This window comes from Aethalodelphis obliquidens, unplaced genomic scaffold (assembly GCF_003676395.1).
Source record: "Aethalodelphis obliquidens isolate GAN/ISIS:26980383/991018 unplaced genomic scaffold, ASM367639v1 scaffold23, whole genome shotgun sequence".
NCBI classification, from domain to species: domain Eukaryota; kingdom Metazoa; phylum Chordata; class Mammalia; order Artiodactyla; family Delphinidae; genus Aethalodelphis; species Aethalodelphis obliquidens.
Window position 1 is genome coordinate 4,061,282 of NW_020837967.1, and position 26,075 is coordinate 4,087,356.

A 26,075-nucleotide genomic window follows, 5' to 3' on the forward strand; every position below is an offset into this window, starting at 1 on the left:
TTCTGTTACTTTGAGAAATGCTCTTGCATTTTCTGTGGGTGACAAAAGTGTCGGGAAGGAGTGTTTGGATTTGCAGGGTAAATGGAGGTATTTACACTTAAGACACCTAGGTAGGAAAATTTGAATGAAAACAATTGCTACTTACTTAGGGAAATCCATTCTCCAAAGGGAAGCTGTTATAAATCAGGGCCCATAAAGTTAGCAGCACTAGGTGTCTTATTTTTAAGTTGTAGCACTGTGACAAGGAGTATTCGATTTGGGGACCGTCAGTTTAATTGAAAATTTGCTGTTTATTTGGGCTCCTGGATTAAATGCACTATACTGTAAAATGTGAGTGAAAAAATTATTTCTCACTCAATTGAAATACTAGAGGTGGAGTCAGTTTCTCCTATACTAGACACTTGTTTTCTAAAACAACTTTTGTTTTCAAGTATGCGGCCATCTACAGTTTGGTTGAAATTTTCCTTAGAGGCAGTATTGATAAGGAGACCCGCGTGTTGGTTCTGGGCTTCACTGTGACTTCTGCAGAGGCGACAGCTTGGTGATCAGGCAGGTGAGATTGTTCAGGAAGGGATTCTAAATGCAGGTGTACCCTTTTCACCCCAAATGCCCAGGTGACCAGGGAACTCCAGCACAAGCACCAAACTGAGACAGGTTGTGAGTCCGAGAAGCACTTCTTTTACTCTTCTATAGTTTTTCATGCTCATCTGCAGCAAGTATCAGGTAATTACTTTATGCTAGACCTTGTGTTACATCCGATAGAGAATGACCTAGAATCTTCTAACAGCATGGTCAAGTAGGTTTTATAATTCAAATTTGGTAGATGATCTAGCCACTTGCTCAAAGTGACTCAGGAAGAAAAGAGAGAGATCTAGATTCCAACCCAGGTCTGTCTGACGTCTAGAATCTTACCACACAGCAATCTCACGTCCCTTATGCATTTTGAAGAACAGGTAACACACACACACACACACACACACACACACACACACACAGCCTAATATGGAGAGGTAGTTTTTTAATATATTTATAAATCAAAGAGGTGGTCTTAAGATACAGTATTGATTGATACGGGGGTGCTAGGGCATACTTGAAGTGACAGATATGTTGTCTGATTTGAAGAGTCTTGGGAAAGTTCCTTCAGCCTTTTTCATCCTTGTTTTGTAGGATGCCATCATTAACAATTTGTTTCATGGCATTAAGGTTTTCCTGTAAACTCAGCACTATTTTAAAAATCCTACTCTCTCTTGGTAAATTAACACATTCTGTTTCGATTACTTTAATACCTACACATTTGTTAGGATGGAGAAGTAGGGCCAAAAAGGATGGTGGTTTGATCTTACCCCGCCCCCCTGAAGTCACCAAGATCATCTCGGCTGGGTTTCATTCAGGACTCTAGCGACTTACTGTCTTTACTTTGACCGGGTCTTCCTTTCCTTACTTACTAAATGAGGTTACTCATATTTATTTTTCTCTCATTTCACTCTTTAACTTCCACAGAAATTCTAACAGTAGGAAGAGTCATTGGGTCCTTTGGTTTTGAGAGTGTGCATTGGGTCGGCTATTGGTTGAATCCAGTAGTGGACGGAATTTGCCTTGGCTCTTCCACACTCATGCTGGACAGATGTGGGGACACTCTTGCCTGGAACTCATGGCTCAGCTCTAATCTCTTATTCAGCATCTTGAACTGTCTTCCAAAAGTTTTCATTCTTAGTTCTAACACTTTCCCAGTCCTTACCCATACAATCTGGGAATTGATCAGTGCCATCTACGTGCAGAGGAGAACAACGAGATCAACCACTTTCTTTTCTTTTTTTTTCCTACTAACTTAATTCCTTGCCTGAATCTCTACTTCTCTATTTTTGGACTAGAATTTTGATAATTAATCTTTATTTACTTTAAAACAGTTACTGTTTTCTTCTGTTTTAAAAGCATTATGTGTTTGTTATTGAAGATTTGGAAAATTTATAAAAATATACAAAGAAAATTGAGTCCCTGCCATTCTGTGATGCAAGGCTAATCACTGTGAGCTTTTTGGGAATATATACATTTTGTTATTTATGGTCAAATAAAACTATATTTACTTTATTTTTAATAAAAGAGGAATTGATTTTTATTCAGTGTTGTTACTTAATTTTTCATGCAGTTTATCTTATTTTCTTATGCCAATAAACATTCTTCAACATTACATTTTAAAATTGTAGGTGCATAAGTGTAATATATGGATGAAACATACTTTGTTGAACTAATCCCTATTTATGGACACTGTTTTCTGTTTCCAATTTTTTGTTATTGTAAATAAAATACAAATGATCATCCTTTCACATTAAGCATTAATTAGTCTTTTCTAGAATTTTACAGTCAAGCTAATCATATTTATTGTAGGGAATTTAGAAAATACAAAAGGGAAACAAATGAAAAGAATCAGTCATAATTTCCATTAAACCATTCACATTCATTGTATATTCTTCCAACCCTTTTCTATAGATTTTGTGTGTGTGTGTGTTTATGTGTGTGTATGGTTACAAAAATGGGAGCCAGTTATTGATTCTCGATGCTATTTACAGATAACACTTTGTCATGCGCTATTCTAAGTGCTTCACATAGGACAATTTATTTAATTAAATCAATATTTAATTCAACAGTCTTATGAAGTAGTTACTCTTGTTATTCCCATTTCATAAGTGAGGAAACTGAGGCACAGAAAGGTTAATTTAGGAAGGGTAGAACCAAAATTCACCGGTAGAGTTTTGCTTTTGGACGCTAGACTCAGGTCCCTAGCTTCAGAGTGAGCCTAGGGCTAGCAGCTGGGAAAGAGAGCCTGACAGCCATGTGATTCTCTGGTGACTTGGATTTCTGGACCGATAGCTTCCAGCCTAGAAGAATGCTTTTGGTCTGCCTTCCCCATTCCCTGAGGAGAGGAGCCCTGTTACATTTACCTGTCCTGTGTTTCTTTTCCTCAGGGCTATGCTCTGCTAATCTGATGAACTAACCTGGGCTAACGAGTAGTATCTCTTGGGTAGAAACATATTTACCTGTGAAAGGGAGCTTCTAGAAACTTCTCCATTGCATAAGTATTTGTGAAACTGGAAAGTTATTTAGGGAAAGTGGATTTTTTTTTCTGGTCTCTGAAATGGCACAATTTAACTGACAAGCCTCTCAAAAGTCTGGTTCTTGTACACACACATAGAAGATTATATTAACACATGAGGCTTCCTTTAAGACTGTCACTTTTTGAATGGCTTTTGCATTCAATTTTCTGCATAAAATTTCATTTTAGTAAGAGGAGTCAGGGATTCTCCTTAAATGGAAGTAGTATCCTAAGAGTAGAAGGGTTTATGCTTAGGAATCTTATTAGAATGTTCAAAGTTGAAAAAAGTGAAGTGAACAATCTTAGGGGCACAACGGGTGTTTCGGGACCTCAGATTATGACAACAAACAAAACAAGCAACGCTAGATTTTCTTAAAGAATAGAGCCTAGGAAATAAATGCTCTTGGCTTATCCTCCTCTACAGTGCTCGTGAGAGATTCATAATGGTCATTTCTGTTTGGCAATTTGTAAATATGAGATAGTCCTTGCTCAGACAAATAAGGAGTATTTCTCTCCAATGATGGATTTGGCCATTTTACACCATAGATAAGGCTGGTAAGCAATAAGCTCGTGGGGAAATTCAAGCAGAACTCCAGTTCCCTTTGCTCTCATTCAATTGTACCTTTGAAGGTCAGCTTTTGGAAAGATCCTGACGTTATATAAAGTCAACAAGATTACAGAATGTCCGTGTAAATTGTTCTCCCAACAACCACCACTTTGTTTTACATTGCCTTTAATTATAACCTTAGGTAGAAAGGCAGGAATTGCCAGGGCTAAGAATTCTTTTGCATTTGCATCACAAAAATCTTAAGATCTTAGGAATTTTCCATTTATTTTTTTACATTCTGGTAAGGTAGCTTCTGCCACACCCACAGGGACCAATATCGATGTTTATCTCTTTTAGTCCTGAAGGAAAAAGCCTCAACATGTACTGGTTCTCTGAGAATGGGGAAATAACATCCAAAGGACAAATTTGAGCAAAACATTTTCATTTTTTGAGGTTGGCGCGGCATTCTGCAATTCCAAGGGAAAACTCACTCATTCCAGTGAATTTATATCTGAAAGCAAAGAAAGGGGATGGAATAAGACTGGCAAAGAATACCCTCATGAAGCTGTACTCCTGCAAATTCAAATTGTTGGAGAGAGGTACTAGTTATGTCATGCAGATAGATAGCCGGTCTATCTGCTACGTAGGTTAAAGTAAGTCCTAGGTCAACCACTGTGTGAATTTCTCATCATCATCATCAACTACCAAAGACAGAGACTTTGTCTCTCCTCCACATCAGAGTACCTATCCTCATCCCTTCTCTCACTCACTAAGTGGAGAATTTCAGATTTTCAGATGCTGAGATATACCCCCCCCCCCCCCCCCCCAACACTGTATTGCCTATTCAATCAGATGCCCTGTGGTCCCAGGACAAGCTCTGACGATGGAACCCAACCAGCTGGCAGTTCCACCTAAGTACACTGCAGGCTAAGTCCCACCTGTCTGACCTTTTAAACTTGCATAGAAATCTCTCTAAGCTCTATCATCTTTTTTAAAAAATATTTATTTATTTATTTATTTAAATTTATTTTTGGCTGCATTGGGTCTTTGTTGCTGCACGTGGGCTTTCTCTACTTGCGGCAAGCAGGGGCTACTCTTCGCTGTGGGGTGCGGGCTTCTCATTGCGGTGGCCTCTCTTGTTGCAGACCATGGGCTCTAGGCACGAAGGCCTCAGTAGTTGTGGCCCATGGGCTCAGTTGTTGTGGCCCGCAGGCTCAGTAGTTGTGGCCCGTGGGCTCAGTTGTTGTGGCCCACGGGCTCAGTAGTTGTGGCTTGCGGGCTCAGTAGTTGTGGCTCACGGGCTTAGGTGCTCTGTGACATGTGGGATCTTCCCAGACCAGGGCTCGAACCCGTGTCCCCTGCACTGGCAGGTGGATTCTTAACCACTGTGCCACCAGGGAAGTCCCTAAGCTCTATCATCTTTGACATTGCTATAAAAAAACCAGTTTTAGTGATTAGATGAACCAAGCAGAATAGCAGTCTGGGATACGTGGCACAGCTATATTCTTGACCCATATTTTAAAACTTTGGATGCAACAGACATATCTAAGTAAAGTTGTGCCTTGCTGGCGAAAAGGGAAGATTAATATCCAATAAATTACTTCCCCAAGCCCTGCGTCCTGAATTTCAGTTCTTAATGCGCAATACTGTACTCCATCAAGGAAAATCAATTCATCTTCTTATTTTATTTTTCTCATTATTTTTGATGAATGTGTTTTTATTTTCACAAATGTCTCAAAGGTCTTTGCATGTTATGAAATTTTAAATATATTATTAATATTTGATTTTTTAAAATCAAAGTCACGGAATTTTCCTCTCTGAATATGTAAAAGTAGAATAGGGTGAAGGATTATCGTTTGAGAATTATTTTGATCCAATCCTTTCTGGAGGCAGTAGAATTAATTTGACCTTTAAATGTCTACTTCAAACCTATGCGTCTCTAAAAACATAATCTGAGTTAGGTAGGGGAGAGCCAAATCTCTGCTAAAATGGGACATAATCCATACAGTAGGTACTGAATTAAGAGATAAAGTATCCTTAATTAAAAAAATTGTAACCAGATCAAAATTAGAGATAGTTCCTTCTTTCCTTTTCACAGTTCCTTCTACTTTTAGGGTCCAGTAATGAATACGTTATAGGGCTGGTTGACAGAATATGGATAGCTTTTCAATTTGAATCTTACCTCATGATCCTAGGATCTATTTTAGTTTGTCTACCTTATTTCTTCATCTATTAAATGATGGAAAGTTTATTCCTTTTCACCCTTTATAGCAGTATAATGTGGTGGAAAGAACTTGAGTTTTGAAGTCAGGGATACCTGAATTTGGGGGTTAATTTTTCATCTTAATATCTGGGTAATAAAAGGCAAATTCCTTAGCGTCTCAGAGTTTTATTTTACTCACTGTAAAATGAAATAATTATATTTTGATCTCAGTTTTATTATGACGGTTTATGAGATTACGTATGTACATCACGGACGTACAGTAGATGCTCTGTAAACATCAATTTCCTTCACCTAATCTTCCTTCTCTTAGATCATTGCATCTGACAAGGGTTTATGATATTGAACAATAAGGCTAACACGTCTATAGCACTTACGAGGGCTTAGGTAATCTGCTAAGAGTTTGATATATTTTGTTAACTCATTCAATCCTCATAACGACCCTAAGAAACAGATGATATTATTATCTCAGTTTTACAGTGAAGGAACCAAGTACAGAGAAGTTAAATAACAGAACTGAGGTCACAAAGCAAGGAAGCAGAGAAGCTATGGGTCTGAGCCCAGGTCGTCTGTTTCTTAGGCCCCAGATTTAGCCACTAGCCTCTGACGCCAGTAACGAGCCTGGCTAACCTGACGTGGGCGGGCCTGATGGTAGTTGGAAGGCCCTTTGAAAACTTTTGTCCAGCGCTACCTGAACTATTTGAACACACATAGTGTTCTTGGGGAAATATGTTTGGGAAACATTACTAAATCGATTTATTTGTTGTAAACGTTTTTCAGAGCGTCTCAAGGAGGCATTTGATACGTGAACGCATATTGCAAATCTCTAAGAATGTGCTCTGTGTGTGCGTGTGAAATTCAGTGATACCCCCAGATTATTTGACCGCACAAGTCTTTCAAGAAACACTTAATAACACTTCTGAGGTGCACAGTTTAACACCTATGAATACAATCCAACTGTCTCCTTTCTTGGATGGGGACGTGGATACGCACCGGTAGGATGGAACTTGCTCTCACCGCAGACAGAGATGGGATAAGACTCAGGCCTTTGCTTTCAGATCCAGCGCTCTGGCCACGATACACCATGTAATGGTGCCCTAGGTAAGGAACCATAGTATTATTTTCCAATATTCCTGCCTCATTTATTTGGTACATTGACTTGAACTGACATGTAGCTTTACATCATAATATTTTAGTTTTTTAAAAAGCAGGCAGTGTTACTTCAAGGTGCATAATCACCGCAGCAGCTTATGATGGTGTGATTTTCCTCTCATTCCTGCTTCTGGAGCTCGTAAAAGTCAGACATCAGGCTCAGGGCTGGAACTTGGTTGGTTATCCTACTCTCAAGTGCCTAGAGGTCACATCTCTAAAGCGCTCTTTAGAGAAGTGGGTCATACAAATGAAACAGCTTTGAAACATGATTCTAAAATCTCTGAAATATTTTTAACCCGACCAGACGTTTGAATATGACACTAGACTATCTAGCAAACAAAGGGTGTCATTGTCATTTTAACGATAAAAGGTGAATTCTGGGTAGGGGGTGGATTGGTAAATGCAGGCAGGACAAATTACAAAGTGATATGAATAGAATGACGGTAGCTCTCATAATACTGGAAATCCAAATTCCTGAATATTAAAGAACAGTGGAACTTGATTTGAATCGGTAGCCACCATCTCCCTGTCCTTAATTTAGGGAGAAATTATTTCAAGGGAAGGACAATACACTGAAGCCAATTTTCCAGTGCACCCTAATTCTCTGTAACGATAATGCATTTCAGTGGAGTCACTTGAGAATCTGTTGAGGATCCTTAGTGGTCAAGTGAGGTTTTGGTGATACAGGAAACTCAAAGTTTCAATGTTGGAGAATCCTGTGTTGTCATTCTAATTTTAGGAGAGTAAACACTTACATTAAAGATTGAATCAATCAATCAATTAAACCCATGAAAACAGGACACAGGAAAGATCTTGATTTCTGGAGGAGCGAATCTGAATAGGAGACGAGGATAATCCCCTGTCCCCCATTCTTCTCCTGTAATCACAGTGGGTTTACAGATGTTTCTCTGCAGCTCCAGTGGGCAACTGGTTCTGTAACCGCCTGCAAGCAAGGCCGTGCGGAGCCTGTTTAAAATGATATATTTGATATGCAAATGAAATGCAAAGGCATAAAAAGGAGCAGGCTGATAAGACTCAAGGCCAATTTCAAGTGAGGGTCACTGTGGGGGGATAAACAATGATCAAATTCATGAATTAGATTTCTGTTTACCCTGCCTTTGTCAAAACTAAATATTTATTCATTAAACCAAGCAAGGCTGGTGTGTACAGATGAGCAAATTAGCACATCAAAACCTTGGATAAGAATTCGTGGGAATCATAGGCCAGGGGGAGGAACCTGGGAAAAGAAATAGACACTGGAGTTTACAGGGTTTCTTTTTGATATTAATCAAGTAATATCCAGGTGATCTGCTACATCTGAGCCAAAAACGTCACCTAACAAAATTGCTGTTAATTAGCCTGGAATAAGTTTTAGTTTCTTTTATTGGCAGGATTGATGACGGTAAATGTATAGAAAATGATGGTAGCAAATTTGTTGTAACAGCAAATTTCAACTCACCAACTCTTGTAAGAGTATAGCCAACGGACAACAGAATCTTACACAAACGTGGTGAACTTGGTGAAACTACTATCTATGGCTAGTCCCTCACTTTTACCTCCGCGGGATTTTCTTAACTGTCCAGTTCTGGAATTTCAGAGTTTGCTCTTCTGCCCGGCTTCCCTCAAACTTTAAACTTTTAGTAAGAAGTTCCGCAGATATATTTTTCCAAAGTGCCCTGGTGTACTCACAGCAGGGTGATAAAGGGTTAAGTAGGATTTACATTTTTATGGGGGACCTCACCACCACCATCTTTTCTCCATCCTCATCCCTGGCAGCCGTTACCACATTTCTTCTGCTGCGGGCAACTCCCCTTGCTTCCCTTTACAATCATTGCAAGTTTCTTACTATTTCTTGCTCCCTATTTCCAGACTTTTCTTTTTGTGTTCCTGGTCACACACAGGCAGCTAGTAGGCAGGCCACCTCGCTCCGTGGGTTTTGATTCCTCATCAGTAAAACAAGCCTCCACTCTTGTGATTCTCAACATTAGCTCTGTATTTAGAATCTCGGGAGAAATTCCGATTTGGGGGTTTTGGGGGTGTGGCCCAGGCATTGGTATTTTGGGGTTTTTTAAAGAAGATTTTAATGTACAGCTAGGGTCAAGCATCACTGAATTTCTAAAGCCTCACTACTCGAAGTGTAGCAAATAATTCCCCATCTCAAACAGCACTTCTAAATATTTTATATATTTATAAAATACTTAAAACATCATTATACGTCTATCTTTAGTCTTTGGCAAGTCCTAAATGATGCTCAACCCCAGATCTTTCCTTTATCCAACTATTAGGCCAATTAACTACAAATTCCCCCAAAATCCCCTTTTGGGAAATTATAAAATTTATCGTTATTTCTATTTTTTTCCAGAGTACTTTTAGGAGTTCTAACTCACCTTCAGTTTATTCTTCTGTGCTATGTGATCCTAGAGAGAAAAGGATTTGGGTGGTTCAGGCCAAGAAAGAAATAGTAAAAGAGAGAAAAGTTTGTACTCTTATACGTTCTTAGAGAAAAGTAGTGTTTGAATATTAAAGCTCTCCAGGGTGTGGAGATGTAAAAACTGCATGCATATGTGGAGCTGTTATAATTCTGACAACCTAGGAGAAAAACACACAGCTTTGCACACATTTTCTGAGATTAAGAGAGTGGGGGGCTTTTATAGTCGTTTTCGTATACCTGACTAGGACCCTGGGTCCTGGAATAAAAAGTATAAATGACGGTTGAAAACGGTTTCTCTTTTTACTCTTATCAGAGCTGAGAATGATTGAGAACCAACTTTTTCACGTTTTGATAACTCGCTGCCTAGGTGTTATAAATAGAGGGGAGAAAAGGTAGGTTATGACTCAAGTCAACATTTAAATCTTAATCTCACAGGCTTAGATCAGTTTTATGTGGGGTCTGGGACTTGAATTGAAATGAGTATTCCTCGTTAGGGAGCGGTGGTGATCTCTAAGAGACAGGCTTCCAAACGTAAACCTAAGTGGCTTTGTGGTTTGGGCCTGTGGTTAGGCAGAAAAAAAAGAAAAATCTTCCCCCCAGCCCATGTATTTACTTCCTGATCCCTGGAACCTGTGAACATGGCCAAAGAATGAATGTGACCTTCTATTGCAAAAGATGTGATTAAGTGAAGGATCTTGAGAGGAGGAGTTTATACCGGATGAGCCAGGTGAGCTCTAAATGCAATCATGTGTTTCTTTTTTTAAAAAAATTTTTTGTTTAACGTTGGAGTGTAGTTGATTAACAATGTTGTGTTAGTGTCAGGTGTACAACAAAGTGATTCAGTTATACATATACATGTATCTATTCTTTTTCAAATTCTTTTCCCAACTAGGTTGTTACAGAATATTGAGCAGAGCTCTCTGTGCTATAACCTGGTTGGTTATCCATTTTAAATATAGCCGTGTGTACATGTCAGTCCCAAACTCCCTAACTATCCCTTCCCCTTCCCTTCTCCCCTGGTAACCATAAGTTCCTTCTCTAAGTCTGTGAGTCTGTTTCTGTTTTGTAAATAAGTTCATTTGTATCATTTTTTTGTTTTTTTTAGATTCCACGTGTAAGCGATATCATACAATATTTCTCTTTCTCTGTCTGACTTACTTCACTCAGTATGACAAACTTTAGGTCCATCCATGTTGCTGCAGCCACTGTGGAGAACAGTATGGAGGTTCTTTAAGAAGCTAAAAATAGAGCTACCATATGATCCTGCAATCCCACTCCTGGGCGTGTGTCCAGAGAAAAACCTGGTCCAAAAGGATACATGCACCCAAATCGTGTGTTTCTTTATGACAGAAGCAGGGAAAGATGAGATGGAGACCCACACAGATGAGAAAGCAACGTGGAGATGGAGGTGGAGATTCCACAGCGCCCTACCTAGGCCAGTGCATTGGTTTGCTAAAACTGCCATAACAAAATAGCTCGGACTGAGTGGTTTAAACAACAGAAATGTCCTGTCTCACAGTTCTGGAGGCTGGAAGTCCAACATGAAGCGGCCAGCAGGGGTTGGCTCCTTCAGAGCAGGGCTGTGAGGGAAAGATGGCTTCCAGGCCTTTCTCCTTGGCTTGTAGACGGCTGTCTTCTCCAGTGTCTCTTCACATTGTCTTCCCTCAATGCCTGTCTGCCTTTGTGTCCACACTTTCCCTTTATAGAAGGACACTAGTCATATTGGATTAGGGCTCGCCTTAATGACCTCACTTTAACTTGACGACCCATGTAAAGACCCTCTCTCCTCTCTGAGATTGTAGGGGTTAGGACTTTTTTTTTTTTTTTTTTTTTTTTTTTTGTGTTACGGGGGCCTCTCACTGCTGTGGCCTCTCCCGTTGCGGAGCACAGGCTCCGGACCCGCAGGCTCAGCGGCCATGGCTCACGGGCCCATCCGCTCCGCTGTATGTGGGATCCTCCCAGACCGGGGCACGAACCCGTGTCCCCTGCATCGGCAGACGGACTCTCAACCACCGTGCCACCAGGGAAGCCCTAGGAGTTAGGACTTTAAGATATCTTTTTTCTGGGGAGGGAGGGACACAGATCAACCATAACACCTGGTACCTGGAGAAGCCTTAGAAGGACAGTCCCTGTTGACCTCTTTGCTCATCTTCTTGCCCGTGTCTGTACATACCGCCTCCCATTGTCTGTCATCTCACTTCTCCCTCTGCCTCCAGTGGAGCTAGAGTCATCGAGGCCATAGATAGACTGCATCAGACGGCTCATGCTCAACTGGATGCATTAATTGTAAATGTCTGCTGGAGGTCTTAGGTCTTGTTTCCTTGATGATTTAAATCATTCTGGAGAGGCAGTGAAGACGGATGATTTGGGGAGGGAGTATTTGCTGGATGTTGGTGAAGCAATATATCTACATTTTAGGAATATGGCAGTGAGGATCAAATGAGAAAATCTGTCTAATCAAGGCTTCATATTCAGCAAGAGTGAGAAGACTGGCTAGAGGTATGGGGTAAAGAGCCCATTTCAATTTGATAAAAACTTCCACTTTCCCCAGAACTAGAAAAAAGTAAGAATGCAGAGTTCTCAGTTGTATCCTCCTGGTAATCCCAATGTTTATCACTCATTATGCAATATTTTTCTATACGGTGCCTTGAGGTCCTTAGAGGATTTTCAGTCTAAAAACTGAATGAATAATAACTGATTTTTTAAAAATGCAAGGCTAGTTTGGAATGGAGAGGCATTGAAGCTAGAATGTGGCAAAGAAAAAAAACACAGGTAGGGAAAGAAAATCTGACACAGAGATGGAGTATGTGGTTACTTCCTGCTACTTGAGGGGCTTTATTGATCAACGATATCACTCACCTTCATGGGCCGGTGTTAAAATCCCCCAGCGCTAAAATGTCCCATTGGAGGTTCATTTGGGTTGGGTTTGGCAGAGTGAAAAGCCCATAAGCTGTAGAGAAAGAGTCAGACAGACTTGGGCTGGAATCCTGAAACTAGCATTTATTAGCTTTGCGATCTTAGGGGATTTATTTAACCTCTAAAAAGGGATATTTTAGGCTTACAGAAAAAGGTTGTTGTGAGGATTAGATGAAACAATCCTTGTGAAAACAGCTCTACGAGTGTCTGTCACACAGTGGGGTATTTGTGTATCTGTATATCTTCTCCACTCTCCACCAAAAGGTGGTCAGCGGGTTCCAAGATGTTTTAAACTCCAAACATTCTAGAGGAAGTGATGTATTACAGCACAGATACCTTCATCTTAGTCTGAAATAACCTTGGATTGTTAAATTGTTTTCTTTCCTTATGAGTGGAAACGGTTGGAATAATATGAAAGCATCAGAGGGTGAAGTGGGGCAGGGGCGGGAAGGTGTGAGGGGGTGACTTGGGTGCTGGAATGGAAAGTAGGACTCATTTGGGTTAAAAGCATAAGGAAAAGATCTTGGGACCTGGAGGAAAATATCTTTTATATTTTTCTTTTGGAACAGACTGGTCTTATCACTTAGAGTCCTATGATGTTATTTCTAAGTGGGTTGTTGCCTCAATTTGCTTAATGAAGTGTACAGAAAAGTGAAATTATGAATTTTATTAGAAATGATGATTTGGGTAAATAAGGAATAATTTCCATTCAGCTATAGTCAAATCAAACTTGACTGAAAAACTAAGTGATCTAATTTGGGACTAGTTTAAATGTGTTCAAAGTGCCTAGTAGACACCTAGAAGCATAAGACCTGCAACACGATTTTGTCTTTGTCTGTTTGGGTTGTCATAACAATATCATTGACTGAGTAGTTTAAACAACAAGTATTTATTTCTCACAGTTCTGGAGGCTGGGAAGTCCAAGATCAAGGCACCGGCAGATTCTGTGTCTGGTGAGGACCCACCTCCTGGTTCATAGACAGCCATGTTCTTGCTGTGTCCTCACATGGTGGAAGGTTGGGAGGGAGCTCCCTGGGGTCCCTTTTATGAGGGCACTAGTCCCATTCACAAGGGCTCCACCCGCATGACCTCATCATCTCCCAACCATCACACCTACCAGCCATCACACTGGGGGTTAGGATTTCAACATATAAAGTTCAGGGCAATACAAACATTCAGTGAAAAGCAGATAACAAATGAGCAGATTGGATCATCTTGGTCTTACTGAATCCATCCACAGTTGTGACAGCTTAGTCTCAGATTGCTGTGTGTCACTAATATTAATGTATATGTTACCTTTTCTATTCTCAAGGCCATGCTATTTGCTTAAGTAACAAATAAAAGTAAGGCCTGACCAAAGCTTTTATGATACAGAAATATGATTTTTGAGCCTGATTCCTTAAATTTGAGCAGAACAGATATGCATGCATATAGTTTTCTCAAAATCTAGATCTTCTGCACAGATACTTTTTTGAGAACAGAAAACTTAAAACTTTATTGCTTTATTGTGGGGTATCATTGAAATAAGCATTTAATAATTGACAGAGGCTGATGGTGTAGAAGTGACTAGGAAATGATTGTGTTCCACATTTCCGATCCACATGGAATGTCTACTGTCAGTGTGGCCATCATCCTGTTAAACAATGTCAGACAGCACCATGTACAAAGGACGTCTGGGCTGAAAGGCACGGCCCCAGCTGGAGAAGACAAAGTACTAAATAAACCCACTTGACCCACCATTCGGGGCTCATCCTGGCTGGCTCTGTTCTGCAAGGGAAGGAGAAAATATATTCATGGAAAGACCAGGAAAACTAGGTTCCCACTTGATAGGCAGAGGAGGAAACAGAATCAAGGTCAGGTTCTCTAAAGACATCGAGGTAACTCCTTTCCAAATCATCTTAGTGAGTTTATACTCAGCTTTCATCTTCATGCTTCAAGATGCAGTTTGAATAGGATATTTGATAGTTGATTTTCTGAGGGAGTAAGCCATCCAGATGATTCTTTTTTGGCCATGGATGGTTGGCTGTTAGGTGTTACCTCCCATCTCCACATTTCATTTCAGGTATTTAATCCAACACTGACTCAGTTAAAAGTATCAATTACCTAGGGGAATTTCCTAAAGCTCTTTTGGGTTCTTTAATTCCAGGATTGGCCAGGAATGAATTTATTTATCTAGGAATGCTAAATATAGTGGCTTAGTATTAAGTGACAGACATCAGAAGCAGTTTACTTTGAGATTATCAGCTGTTTATTATAACTGGGAAAGTAATGAGAGAAACTTCAAATGTCTCCAGGAAGATTTTCTTGTGGATTTTCTTTTTCTTCTCTACATGCAGACCTAGTAAGACTGCATTGCACGTCTCAGTCCTCAAGGTTCCAAAAATATTTTTGGATCTTGGACTTCTAGCCTCCAGAACCATGACAAAGTAAATGTTTGTTATTTAACTTATCCAGTCTGTGATATTTTGTTATGGCAGCCCTAGCAAATAAATACACTTGCTGGTAAAAATAAAAATGTAATGAATAAATAACGGTATGTATGGCAGATTTTGGCTTCAAACTTACTTTCATTTCAGTCTACTAGTGAGGTTGTATTTTGTACCTCGAAATTTTTTAGTGGATTTTGATATTGACCCCAAATAATTTGAGGATAGTGCACTAAAAGCTCAGCTTAGTTCAGTTCAGAGCAACGGTGATAGAAGAAAAATGGCTCAAGGTGAGCTTGGAGCAGTCAGCAGGCACTAGATCCCAAGGGCCATGTTGAAAATTTATTTTCAAACGCAAGGCTGTTCCAGCATTCTGATTAAGGAAGTGACATCATCCAATTTAAGCTTTATCAAATTATACTGGTTGCTGTGATGGGGTAAATTGGATGTGTCAAGAATGGAGGCAAGAAGACAATCACGAAGCTATCGCCGTTGTGGAAGATGACAAGATGGTAGGTTAATGTAGGATGGTGACAGTGGAGAAGGGGGCAAATTGCAAATGTATTTTGGAGGCAGAATGGACAAGAGTTGGTAGGGAATTGGATGAGCAAGTTAAAAAGAGGTAGATGTCAGGGATGACTACCAGGTTTTGGGAACAAGGAAATGTATGGATGGAATTGCTATTTACTTAGATGAAGAAGACAGGCAGAAGGGGCGTGAAGAGAATGAGTTCAGATCTGCATCTCTTAAATTTAAAATACTATTGATACAAGACATCTAATAAATGGAGCTGCCAAGCATGTGTTTGGATACATGAATCTGAACCTCGGAAAAGAGGTCCAAGTTAGAAGTCAAGATTTGAGAGACACTGATACATAAGAGAGTTTCGAGGTCATGGGAGCTGATGAGATTTCACCAGAGGAAATGTCAATTTAGAGAAAGCTTAAGACACGATTTGATGTGGAAAAGTAATGGCTAATTGCCATTATTTTTGGCTGCCAGGCACCTAAACCATCACTGTGCTACTAGCCACAGTGACCAGTGCTTGTTTTCCTGCCAAAGTTTCCTGCCTCTAAGAACCAGTCAGTCCTTTGGGATGATTTCTGGTATTTGTCTTAGTTCCATACTTCTGAGCCTCCCTCCGACTCTACAAGCTACTCATAATACTTAATTTGAATTATTTGTCATCCATCTTTGGCTATAGCTGCTTGTAGCTCAGAGCTCTAACTGATTTAGGGAAGGAGAAACTAGCAAGGTACTGAAAATAAAAAAATTTAGAAATGAAAAGAAAATTCTACTACTGGCTACAAATGTAAGAGGAAACCATGAAAGTAGAAGTCACATAAAACCGAATCATAAGGGGCCAAGAGTGTGAAAAGTTGCTGAGAAGTCAAGTAAAATGAAAACCATTGTCTATTGGAGTTTATTAATATAGTAACAATTCATGACCTTAGCAAGAGAAGTTTTAGGTTAACTGGAGGCATGGAAGATGAGCATGTTAAGAAAGTTTATATGGACTGTTTTGAGACATTCGGCTGTGAAGGGGAGGAGGGAGCCAGGGCAGGAGCCTGAGAAGGAGATGCGATCAGGATTTGGCATTTTTGAGATGGAAGGTGTTAGAGTAAACTTAACTTTGGCTTATGGCAACGTCCCATAAACACTGTGAATGAATGGGTGGGTGGATGAATGAGCTGAGTATTGAAGGGTAAGGAGGAACTAGATGGGAAGATGAGATTAGGAGAGACTTTCTAAAGAGAGAACACACAAGAGTAAAATTACAGGGATCTGGTAGGATGAGGGTAAATTCCCTCCACCAAGGTTGCTCACTTATTTATGTTTTCCTAGTGCTGCATATAGCTTTCGTCTCCTGAACACGTTTATTATAAACCTAACAGATACAACACGTTCATAATAGGAGAAATATGTAAAATAATAATATAATTTCAATGTTTTCAATGTACACATAGATCAAAATGATGGCGAGTAACATTTTCATATTTGTAACTGACATTTGCCCATATGCTTAGAGTTTACAAAGAAATCTTTCCATATGTTATCTTATTTGAGCTGTGCCACAAATGTGGAGAAAAAGAATAAGAAAGGTCTTAGTTTAGGTTCCTCTACCCTGAAATATGGACTTGTATGGGATGGGACAGGATAAGAGAAAGGCCATAAAAGACTACTTCTGAGCTGTCCTACCAGAGACCTGGGAGGCTGGGCATTTGTGCAGTGACCCCTGTGCCCCACTGGTTCAAGACTGCCAGGGAGGAGCCCAGGTGGGATGGTAATTGCCCCGTACTTTTAGACTGGGCTGGTGCACGTACACAGTGCTTTCCAAGGTCCTCAGAGAAAGCCAAGAGGCAGAAAAGCTGCAGACACCAGCGCTTATGCCCCAGGTGGGACACCTTGAAACGTGCCTATGGGAAGGAAATCCAGAGAAGAGAGGAGATATGTGTACGTAGAGCTGATTCATTTTGCTGCACAGTAGAAACTAACACAACCATGTAAATCAACTATACTCCAACAAAAATTAATTAAAAAAAAAAAAAAAAAAGAAAGAAATGTGCCTACAACTGCCCATCACAGCTATGCTAACAACAGATGGGCCTCGGGAATTAGCACGACAAACACCTGTTCCAGGTCCAAGTCTCATCCTCCCCAGTTTCAAGATTGAGAAGATTGATGCTCAGAAAGGACCATGACTTTCTCAGGATCACATAGGAAGACGGGATTCCAGTTTAGGTTTATCTCACTCCAAAAGCTACGTTGTCTCAAAGCCGTCACGGAGGATCCACACAGGTCAACATATCTTACTGCATTTAGTAAGGTTGCCAAGTATACGTACCATTCCCCTAGAAACATCATAAACAGTGTGGTGGGACTGATGTTTCACTCCAGATCAGATCACATGACGTGGAATCTGAACACAGGATCTACTGGCATTTTGGGAAACATACATATACACAAATATATTTCTTTTTTCCACTTTCATCCTCTTTGGGAAAACCTAGAGACTCCTGATTGCCTCAAGTCAAGAGACTGCGGAGTGAGAAGGCCCTTTTTCTGAGACCCCTAAGTCTGTTGAGAGCCTATCGCGAAGGCATCATTTCATCTGCTGGGCTCCATGGGCGATGTCTCAGGAAAAGTCTGACTTTCCAGAGATCTCTGCCAGAGATCAGACTTTCCTGATCTCCTTCTCAGTGTGAAGGGGTTTCCAGCTCTCTAACAAACCTCTGAACCTATTTCTAAAGGAGACTTGGTTTGCATACTAAGGATCCTTGGGGATTTGGTGAGGGTATCGTCCTGAGCACGTGCTGTGGTTGCTAGTGCAAATGAAAGAACTAGTTTGTTTGTGTTTTAATTATCTCTTCTAACAAGATCTACCCAGCAGTATTGCTCCACATGGCTTGAAAGAATTTAATTAAACAAACAAACAAACAAGAAAAACAGCCATGCCTTTGTTGTTGTAAGTTGCTGGAATGACATCAGACTATGATTATGCCAGTGTGTAGAGATTTTTTTCTTTTTCTTATTCTCCTGAAGAAACTGCTCTTAAGACTAAGGACATAAACACTTAGGGTCACGACACATTTGTTTATGTATTTATTCTGGATTCTATGCAGGGTCTCCCTCTTTCCAATGGCCCAGAAGATTGCAACTTCCAAGAGACTGGCACCCTTCTATCCCATGAAAAGGCCTAGAACTCTGTAGGCTAACTGAAATAGAATGAAAGGATTTCTGTAGAACATGAGTGCATTTTTAGTTCTCCAGAAAAGCCACATAGAAATAACAGAAGATGGCTGTAGTAGCACAAAATAGTTTTGAGACCAGCTGGTATAGCTATTGAAAGGTACAAGGGAAGGGACCAACCAAGAGTGGTTAAGTGGCCGAGTGGATTTCCTTGGCTAATAATGGCGTGAGACTTTATTCACAAAGGAATACATTGTTGTTTTCAGAAAGGGAATACTTCTACTGTAGAAACATGATTATATATAGACAAGCAATACTTGAAGATTCCTCAAACACTCATAGCATTGAAGTCCCTAGAAGACCTTACAGTTAGACTCTTCCTCTTTTTGTCTCATTTCCTTTCATCTCTTCTTCTCACGCTGTCAGAGGCTTGCCAGAGGAAGAGAGAGTAGATGAAATTGAAAGCAGACACTGATGGTCCTGAGCAGTTTAGATAAAGTACCTGCTGCAGTGGAGAGTCTCAATTTTTAAGAAGCTACCCAACCTAACAAATTTCTATGAAACACATGCTGTGTGCAGCCCACCATCCAGAAGCTTTGTGGGTATAAAAAAAAATGAATACGGCATTGTTCCTGCCTACCTTCAAGGCACTTACAATCTGGTTGGCTCCATGGGCAAAGTAGTGTATATTTTTAAAATACAAATGTCTTTTGGAGGTATTTTTCTTACTTGAGAAACAGGAGACACGGAGGTGGGACAGAAAAGTTCATCTCTCTTTCAGTTTCAAACTCTCCATTGTAAAGGTTTGGGTGGTATTTAAAAGTCAGAAAAAAAGAGCAAACATTGCTCTTAGATATTTCTCTTAGTTACTCATTTTGTATGTGATTCTTTTCTGCATCACCCCACCCTAGAAGCCAATATATAGATAACCATTTATTTACAGTAATAGATTTATTTTTTCTGCGTTGAGGAAATGTGTTTGCAGGTTACTTATAACTAAGACTTCAGAACTGATAAAGAGGTATTGATATGTTCAATAACTTTTTTATTCCTTCATTCACCAGATATTTATAACCTACAATGTTTTAAGTCATAGGGAACAAAACAACCAAACTCTGCTCTCATGGAACTTATATTTTATGACCAATTCTCTCTAGAGAATAGAACAATGGAACATTATAGAACAATGGAACTATTAATTAAACCTCTTAATTACAGGAGAAATATACTGTTGCCTATGCGATGCTATCTGAAGAGTGCTTTTAAATTCCTTACTTAAAAATCCCTTTCCATTGCCCCTGTAGAGATGCCCTAAATTCCACCAGCTTTGCTCCTTACAAAACACAAACATCTTTGAGACAGACAACCATTTAAGACGTAGTGACTGTCAGCAAATCAGTAGAAACCTAGTGGATCCTTTCTAACTTCATAGGTGGCTCTCAATGAATCAAGTTGGTAGCAGGTTGGTTTTGACTGAAGGATGGTGTCAGTTGGTAAGGAAGGCGAAAGGATTAACTCTTACATTCATGATTCAGGATCATGGGCTTCAGGAGGGGAAGACAGAGAGTGCAGAGCATCCGGAGAAGGGCACCAAAGATGAACTCATACATTCACTGCTTTGTTTTTGGTTGACCTTGATCCCCTCATGCTTTTCTGTCAGACCTCTCAGTCACTGTTCGTTTAGATGGCATAGAGATTTGCTGCAGATCACTGAGAAGAAACCACCACTGCCTGGTTGACCTAAAGTTATAGTTAGAAGAATGACTTATTACTGCATGTGACAAAATGCCTTCTGCCTTGTCCTCAAAATAAATGTTCAAATACTGACTCATTTGCAGTTTTCCAGAACGATCATATTTAGATTTTTTGCTCTAATTATTTAATCTAGCATCATTTTTGCTTTGACTGTGGGATACAGTCTTGAAGTACAAAATCCCAGAGTCTGTGGGATATAATTCTTTACCCTTCAGAAAGGTCAATCACGGGAAGCTTTTAAAAATTTCAATCATCCAAAACATGGATCCTCCAATGACTATCCCACTTTCCCAGTTTGAAGCTGGAGAATTATTATTATTTTTTAAGCAGACTGTGTCTGTCCCCCTGGAAGCACAGGTTTCTAATTGAAATGTTGACACGACCTTAAAAGTATCATAGCGTGAGTGGTGTTGTTCTAATAAATCTCATCCCTAATCCTTGGAGAGAACCTTAAGCAGAGATTCACTCTCTGTATCAGGTTTCATTTACTGAAAGACTTCTGAAGATAAAGCTCATAAACTATGAAGGGACAGATACAATGTGGGCTAAAGGGTTAAAGGGCGCAGAACGCTCAGTAATTCTCAGAAATGGGAAACAGATGTTGTTTGACATTTTGAAGCAGTTTCCTTCTTCTTTGCGCACTTTTCTGCTATCACGGTTTTCAAAGCAAAGATGTATGGCTGTAAATGAGAATTGCTTTGCAATGAGCTTCCTGCTTCGAGAACAGAGGGACCTAATATTAAGACTAATTTTTATTTAATATAGTGTCTTTTCACGTAACGGAATCACAAATTGCATTGGAAAAAGGAATGGCATTTGTACCATTTATCAGGAAACCTCAGGAATTAAATAACACCTCATGAAAATGAGTAAATATAATTGGAAAGAAACACTACCTGAGCCTGGAACTCTCCTACATATTAATTTTTGTTGCTCGGGGAACTGCCCTGATTTACACTGACTTCTGGTGACTTCTATACAGATAAACACCTGCAGCTTCAGCCTTGCAGGTGCAAATAAGAAATCAGGACTTGGTATTATGTTTACAGAAAGAGGAGAGAAGAATCATGGTAACAGTAAATGCTTAGCACAGGAGACTCTGGGAGGCAAGATCCAAAATGAAACAGTGGGCAGATAAACCCTCAGCTGAGCCATGGGCTCCCCCAGATGGAAGCTGGGAACGTATGGGAGACTTTATATCGCCAGAGTGATTTCCTGGATGGCAGGGAGGGACCAGATTGAGGGGAACCACTGAATGAACAGAAAGAGAAGTGACAGTACTGGAATTTTATAAGGTGCAGAAAGTAAACCTCTTCTCTATTTAATTTGTATCTCTGCTACCAGTTGTGATATCTATTTTGGCTTATGAGATGTAAAGCATGAACGATTGTTACATTGGCTCTTTCTGTGTGCTGGGGAGATGTCTGTTGGTTCCAGAGGGGTGTCAGATCAGAGGGAAAGTTAACGAGATGGACTGAACTGCGTGAGGCGTTGACGGCTTGTTCTGGATGTGTTCCCATGGCTACGGGACACCGTACTTACGCAAAAGGTGTGAATTTTCTGTGCTTATAAAGTCCAGTGTGTAATAACTTTTACTATGCAACATTTAATATTTAGGGAACTAATATAATAAATAAAGCAACAATATGAGCAATAGTATATATTTAATAGATAAATGTAGCTAACTATTTGACTAAAGCTACTATGGCAGGTGGGTATATATATAATGGAATATTACTCAACCATAAAGAAGAATGAAATAATGCCACTTGCAGCAGCATGGATGGACTTAGAGATTATCATACTGAGGAAAGTAAGTCAGAGAAAGAAAAATATCATATGATATCACTTATATGTGGAATCTAAAAAAATGATGTAAATGAACTTATTTACAAAATGGAAATAGACTCACAGACTTTGAAAACAAACTTATGGTTACCAAAGAGGAAGGGAGGGAGGGATAAATTAGGAGTTTGGGGTTAAAATATACACACTGTTATATATAAAATAGATAATCAACAAGGACCTACTGTATAGCACAGGTAACCATATTCAATATCTTTTAATAACCTATAATGAAAAAGAATATATATACTCATATATATATACATATATATATAACTGATTCATTTTGCTCTACACCTGAAACTATCACAACATTGTAAATCAACTATACTTCAATATAAAAAAAGGGAATTTTATGCCTTGTAATCACCATTAGCTGTCCCAGTGCCTTGTATGTAAGTCAACATCAATAAATGTTTGATAATGTTGCTAATAACATTTGTAATGAAATGAATCGTCAGTAAATATAGAAAAATATAATATATGTGAAGTTCCCATTTATGCCAAACACACCACGGAAACTTATGGCTTAGGAGGGCAAGCAGCATGTGTCAAATCTTTGGACGCACTGCTGTGCTTCCCAAGACAACCATATTACTTCTCTGGGCTCACCGTCAGGAGTTCATGTACAACAGCTACATGGGGCTCCAGGGCTCAAAGCAGAGCCAATAAGCATGGAAATGATATTACAATTTTCTCTAAGATGAAAACAAATGCCTTTGTCTTCATGGCATGAAAACATACTACTCCTACCTAGAGCCTTGTAGGATAAGGGTCTGAACACTCTTAACAGAGTGGTTTATGCCGTGACCTTTCTTCACGCCATTGTCTTTGTCATTTGAGTTCTATCAGTTGCCAGGATTTTGGTTTCTACAAGTTGGCAATGCTGCCTCGAGGTTTCTTGTGGCCTAATGAGAATGAAGTAACATGGAAGATGTTACTGCTCCAAGGGGCGGAATGCCACCTCCACAGGGCTATTCTCAGGCGTGTTTGGAGAGGCCAGGGAAACAGCTGAGGTTGGGTCTCCACCAGTAAGAGAATCTAAAGGCATATCCCTGCAATAGGGACCAAGAAACCTAAAAACCATAATATAGAGTATTCATTGGTATTACTGCTACTTCTTTATTAAGGCTTCAGACTACTGCCCTTGCCTTTAGGTTTATGTATCAAACACTTGATAGCACACACTGTCCCCCACCCCCTGCCAAAGATATGGTTGAACAATAAGGTTTTATGTTCTCACCTGAGAAATGGGCATTCTTGGTGGTGTACATCCCTGGTTATCTGCCTCCGTCAACTTAATACTTGTGATTATTGATGTGGAAAGCACACCATTGTGCTGTGGAGAGATTCCTGAATTGTAAGGAATCAGGAGATAGAGTTCAAATTCCACAGTCTGTCATCTCTGTGGCCCTAAGTCCAATGAATTCACCTCTCTGGGTTTAGGTCTACAACATGTGAAAGGTGGATTAGATGAACTACAACAGGGGTCCCCAACCCCCAGGCCACAGACCGGCAGCTGTCCATGGCCTGTTAGGAACTGGGCTGCGTAGCAGGAGGTGAGCAGAGGGCAAGCAAGCGAAGCTTCATCTGTATTTACAGCCGCTCCCCATCACTCATATTACTGCCTGAGCTCTGCCTTTTGTCAGCATTATGGTGAGTTGTATAATTACTTCATTATATATTACAATGTAATAATAATAGAAATAAAGCACACAATAAATGTAATGTGCTCGAATCATTCTGAAACCATCCCCTCCCCACTCTCCCCAGTCCGTGGAAAAATTGTCTTCCATGAAACTTGTCCCTGGTGCCACAAATGTTGGGGACTGCTGAACTACAAGATCCTTGACAGCCCCCAAATTCTTGATTATTATAATTTTAATGTGAGAATTGCCCACTGGCTATTACTGATACGCAGGCAATGGAAAACAATCCATCAGAGCAAGGATTATTGAGGAGCTCTTTTCTCTGCAGTGACTTGTCTCAGTGGATTACACAATGTTCAATAAGAACTTCAGTGCCTTTTATTACCACGATACCTCTTCTGCCAGAAGATGCTTTTGCCCCAAGAAAGCCTCATGGCTTGTTCCTTCACCTCCAGGTTTCTGCCCAAATGTTACCTTCTGGAGAAGTCTTTCCTAACCCTCCTATGTGAGTTGAAACTCATTCTTACCTCAGCACTTCCTGTCCCCTTTCTCTGCTCTATTATTTTTTTCTCCATCATACTATCACCATCTGACATTCTGTATCAGCCAGGATCCCTTCAAGAGACAGAAACCACATAATTAAATTAACAGAGAGAATTTAATATAAAAGAATCTTAACCAAGCATTAGAAAACTGAAAAGAAAAAAAAAGGAACTGAAGTTTCACGGTGATGGTAACCATAGGAAGCAGCTAGAGCTGTGTTTTGGGGTTGAATTGTGTCTTCCCTAAAATTCATATGTTGAAGTCCTAAATCCCAGTACCTCTGAATGTGGCTGTATTTAGAGATGGGGTCTTCAAAGAGACAATTAAATTAAAATGGCATCATCAAGGTGGACCCTAATCCAATAGGTCTGATGTGAGGACACAAGGAGGGGACGGATGTCTACAAGACAAGGAGAGAGGCCTCAGGAGAAACAACTCTGTCCACACCTTGATCCTGGACGTCCAGCCTCCAGAACTGGGAGAAAATAAATTTATGTGTGTAAGCCTCTAAGTCTAGGGCACTTTGTATGGCAGCCCGAGTGGACTAATACAGGCTGGAAGAACAACAGGAGGAGGTTGAATTTATTAAAATTTAGAGGCATGGAGGTGGGGCTCCCTTGGCTGAAATTCCATCTTCTGAAGAAGGGGCACTGCCTCTCTGGGGTGGGCATACCTCAAGCAGTGCCCCTTCCCCAGAGTGAGGGGTACAGTGAAGCTGGTTCTTGCAGTGTGGAAAACCTGCAAATTGGAACCACTGGCTGCTTCTGGAATCAACTGTTGCTTTGAGGGTGCAGAGCCATAGCAGGGGCATTGATGGCAGGAGAGAGGAAGCAAATGGGAAGCAGCAGTTTCCATCTTCCTGCCCAACCACTGCAGGCTCCCTCCAGTGCCCTCTGTTGGCCGAACCTAGTAGAGCAGCTGGCCAAGCCCAGAAAGACTGCAGGGTCCCAGCCCCATCATGGTAAAGTGGCGTATAGAAGCGGAAAGATGATAACTTAATAAAGCTTGCAACTCTCTTTTCTGTCTCCCCCACTAGCAATAAACTCCATAAAGACATGAATTTTGTTTTATTTCTGGATCCCAAAGACTGAGGAGAACCTGGAATATAGTAGGTACCTACTAAATGTGTATTGAATGAATGAATAAATGAATGAATATCTTCTAAATTCTGGAAGGCACTTTGGAGGAAAAAAAGTGCAACATCTTACCAATGAGAAAACAGAGGCTCATAGAAGCTAAATAATTTTGGAACTGAGTAAGGATTCTATAGCCACAACTTTCTTCCATCAGTCAAGTAAGCATGGATCATAAGGTATGGCAGGCTGGACCTTAAAAACATTTTGGAGCTTTGAGTTTTTCTGCCTATCTTTATGGGAATTTGTGACTTTGGAGTCAGGACATGAGAGGTGATAGTTTTGTCTAAAAATCATTGGTTGACAAGAGATGCAAGAAAGTGTGGAAGGATGTTAGTAAAATATTTTTGGTGATGTCTTAAATAATTCTCAAATTATCTCTGTAAGGTAAGTTTTATGATGACCATTAAAAAGACAGGGATCAAGACAGAGAAAGTCCAAGTCATTTATTCACTGCATTAAACAGTTTAGTGGATCAAGTAGGCATCAAAATACCTAAATGTGTATCTAGGCATGGAGTACCAAATCATCATAATTTCCCTTTAGGTTAATCACATTAGATATATTACCTAAAATTTTGTTCTAGTATGTGGTTTTTCTTCTGAGGAAGATGATTTTCAATTGTAAGTATCTTATCCATCTTTCTTTCTTTTATTTCTCCTTTCTACCTATCCAT

General features: G+C 40.0%; 1 long non-coding RNA gene across 1 annotated transcript in view; it reads right to left on the reverse strand.

Moving 5' to 3' along the window:
* Positions 1-5,038: 5,038 nt before the first annotated feature.
* The window catches only part of LOC113628264 (uncharacterized), a 71,842-nt gene continuing 50,805 nt past the window's right edge, over positions 5,039-26,075 (reverse strand). The window contains exons 4-6 of the long non-coding RNA XR_003435957.1: positions 24,251-24,338; positions 23,318-23,427; positions 5,039-6,956 (exon numbers count right to left, since the gene is read on the reverse strand). This is a non-coding gene — a long non-coding RNA (uncharacterized LOC113628264). The remainder of the gene's footprint in view (positions 6,957-23,317; positions 23,428-24,250; positions 24,339-26,075) is intronic.